Source organism: Poecilia latipinna, unplaced genomic scaffold, assembly GCF_001443285.1.
Source record: "Poecilia latipinna isolate Pla-1442-1.1 unplaced genomic scaffold, P_latipinna-1.0 Scaffold3333, whole genome shotgun sequence".
In the NCBI taxonomy this organism is placed as follows: domain Eukaryota; kingdom Metazoa; phylum Chordata; class Actinopteri; order Cyprinodontiformes; family Poeciliidae; genus Poecilia; species Poecilia latipinna.
Genome location: NW_015115949.1, coordinates 16,197 through 20,245, shown reverse-complemented (window position 1 = coordinate 20,245; position 4,049 = coordinate 16,197).

Genomic DNA, 4,049 nt, shown 5'->3' with positions numbered 1-4,049 from the left:
AATTTATGAGATTTTCACAATACATTTCTGTGTTTTCTACATTTCATAACTGTAAAAATTACATGATATGTATGTTTCTTGAGTTATGGTAATATAATGTTATATGGTAATATGTTTTGGATGTTACAATCAAACTCTCCCAGCAACACTGAAAAACTCACTTTTATTGACTGGTTTTTACTCTTGACTAAAGAGTCAAGAGTAAATGTCTTACAATGTGACAATACTGCTGCTTCTGTTTTTTTATTATTATTATTTCTAATAACAGTTGACACAGAAATTTGATTTTCACTTTTTTATTGTTCATTGAGTCTCAGCAGAAGTTTTGTTTCAGTTCTGTCTGGTCTTATACTGTGTGCCAGGCTTTCAGGGCAGCACTGTGGAGAACCCTCTCATACCTTTTGGAGTCAACTGTTAAAGGGCAACAGTCATCTAGACAGCTGATTAAAATGTCCTTCCATCTTAAGCCTTAATCAGGAACCAGTGCCCTTTTCTGGTTTCCTCAATGTCTACTCATTTAGCCACTGCACCAGCAAATAATTTGCATATCAGTCCCTCTGGCTGACATTTAAAAAGCTTGTAAAAACACTGGTTGGAAGTCATAGACATTGAGCCAACATTGTCACATTAAAATAGGAATATTTTAAGATGACATGGCATATTAAATATCCTAACTTCATTTACACAACTTGAACAAAAAATGTAGTGTGTTTGAGTTATTAACTTTGTAGTGAGGTCTTTTTCCTATTTTCCAACCATGATATTCTGCTTGTTTGCCTCTGGATGGTTGAAACAACATGATGCCACACTTTGTCACTGAATTCAGATTTATTGCCTTCATAATGCCTTTATTTTGTTAGTGTCATTTCTTCTAAAGCTTTCACTTTTCACCTTCTTGTCTCTTGTTTGGCACCTGGGGAGAATGTGTCTGCCTTTTTAAATACCAATAAAAAGGCAGACATGACCTATGCAAGTAAAAATGAAATAGACTAAAAAAGATTCTACCTGAAAGGTGGAAAAAGTCCTTTAACAAAGAGTCTTAGTTTCCTTGCTGCTTATATAGGTCTACAGATTGATTACACAACTATGTAAAGTAAAATCCTAATGCATTGTAGTTTATAAGGTATAGCTAAGACCATTTCTACACCAATAGGTATTGGTGTAGAAATGCACACACAAAAGTCTGTGGCATATGATTTTTTAGGACTTTTGCATTTTTTTGCCACATAGACAACAGTATGTTAACAATTGCTCCTCGGTTGCTGCAGGACTATTAATGATGCTTACAGAATTATTCAGACGTCCCAAAAAGCTCCAACAACGACAAAGGATTTAAGCTGGATGTGTCAAAACTTCACAATAACTTTGAAGGTAAGTTAATAAATCGTTTGTATTCACCATAATGCCACATGTCTGGCGGAGCTAACAGGGACAATCTTACAAAGATGCTAAGTAAACGTTAAGTGTGTTGATTATCTGTGCAGTGTGGGATCTATCTATCTATGCTATATAGATATAGATCTATATGAATATATATAGATTTATATATATATTTGTGAAACCTTCTAATTGATTTGTGAATTTTGTAAAATGTCAATGATAAATTTCAGAAGGTTTATTGCATCTGGAACGCATCAGATCTGAATTATCAAATTGGCATTATTTGTTATTTTAACTTTCCATTTTCTTTCTTTTTTTCATCTTTATTATAGTTGGAGTTGGGCAGGAGTTCTGTTCGGTGGCTTTCTGGAGCCACCAAACCAGAGGGAGGGATTGGCTGAACTAATGCTGCCAACAACTTTTCTCCTGCTATTAAGTTTTTTGCTTTTCTTTTTATAGAAAGTATTCCTATCCGTTGCTCTGCTTCCATTTTGTACATTTGCTCTATTTTTTATTTTTACCTTAATACTTACCTGGTCAGTTGAGGTGGCAGTGTGCATCCTCTTGATTACTGGCAAATGTCAGAACCACATGGACTGAGCTGGTTACGTCAGATCAATCTGAGTCTTTATTTCTCATTAAAATGATTTCTTGTAATTTTAAGACATTGTTATAAAATTGCATCTTTATTCTGCTGTAACAATGTCTGCATTCTTGTAATTAAAAATTTGTGTAGCCGGGCCATAATGCTCCCTTATACAACTCACAGAAGAGATTACTAAAATAAATGCACTTTTTGAAAGTATTTTCTGTAATTTTATTATAGAAATTGAGGACAGGAGGAAAATCAAATCTGGTATTGAAAAAAAATATTGTAAGTCATATCATCCAGTCTTATTCAGTATACTGAAACTACATATTACTTAATATTCACATTTCTTTGCTGGTTTATTTAAAAGTGTTGCATTTTAATCTCACTTGAATTCCTGATCTACATGCAAATACTTGATATAATGTAAACACAGAGAAAAGGGGGAAAAAAGGTTTGTGAAATGCAGAGTATTACAAAAGAGATTCAATTTTATTGTAAGTACAAACAGTATAACAAAATGAACAGTGATTATTAATACACTTCCTAGCAGTGTACTCAGACATCAGACTTCTTTGCCTTTACTGGTGATGAAAACTCGTAACTCTGGAGGAAAGGAAGACCAGTTCAGGATGACTGCAGTGTCAGGGAAGCCATTAAAATCTGCAGGTAGATTTTTGCATATTTGGTCTTCTGGTTTCCAGATCCTAATTTAGCCAAGTACTGTAAATAAAAAGTTAGTCCATGCTGTAATTATCTGGCAGACTGAGGACTGATGGACGCCGTCAGCTGGTCAGCAGGTCCAGGTGCTTGGATCCAAGGGAAAGGTAATCGGCACCTCGACTCAATCATGGCTCAGAAACGCATCACGAGGTGTTGCGATGCAAACCTGAAAAATTAAAAACAAAAAAACCAATAAGTGTTCATATTTAGCTACATACACAACGTAATCAAAACTAATGAACCCTAAGCTCTTTTTGAGAGTTTTGCTTAAAAATAAATTGACAATATCACAGGAAATTAAATGTTTAAGTGAAACAGTTCTAGTATCACAAATAAACTGCAAAAAATATTTCAGAGGTGTTACAACACGGAAGTTACTGAGTAAGAGTCAACTGAAATACTACTGAGAAAATTCATGTTAAAATCTGAATATTCTTTTGAAAGCATGAAGCTGAAATTAATTTAAACTACTAGCAGACACAGCACATTGCCTATTATCTGTACCAACAGTAATTCAATCTGTAGAGACTCACTTGGAGAGAGAAAACAGCAGTTACACGGTTTATTGGACCAAGAATTTGGCGCTCGGACACCGGTAGAAGACGTTCAAGCTGAGAATCGCTGCGAGCTTGGATGATCGGCTCAGGGCGAAGCTCAGGGTAGTCTTCCCCCAGGCCCGGTCACTGGTGGTGGAGCACAGCCTGGAGAGGAAGGAACCTTGAGAGAAAGGAGCCTGCAGGGTGCGTGGAAGATGCCTTGCAGGATGAGGGTGGAGACGGGGAGGAGGTGGGTAGAAGCACGGCTGCAGCTGGTGAAAACGTGGTTGATTGGCCTTTTGAAGGAGCTCTTGCAAGGTGATTGGCTGGAGCAGAGTGACGATCTGGTCCTGGTTGGCTGAGGTGTGGTAATGGATGATGCAGGAAGGCTGAAGAGAGTCTCCCAGGTTGAATTTACGCCTAGCCTTCATTACAAAAAATTATGCATAGAAGAGCCATTAGTTTATAAAAGTCGAGGCAAACCTAAATTTACCATTTTAATAATAAAAAGTAGCAGGAAGATGTAACTTCATAGCCTCATTTTCTAAGCAGAATCTCAGAGGAATAAAAAAGCGAAAAAAGAAAAATTACGTATGTGTAACAGAAGAACACATTATAGCAGCCAAGTGGAAAAATTCACTCTAAAGTGGATTATAATTATGAAACAAACAGCAAAGGTAAATGTCATATTTTTGGGATTTGGTAAACATATGATTCTTTATCATTTGTACCACTTGTTCCGTGGATTTTCTATGTGGATCGGTGACCGGCTACCTGTGTGGTTTGGATTGTGTTGCCCGCTGTTGGTGGAACAGAAAAAA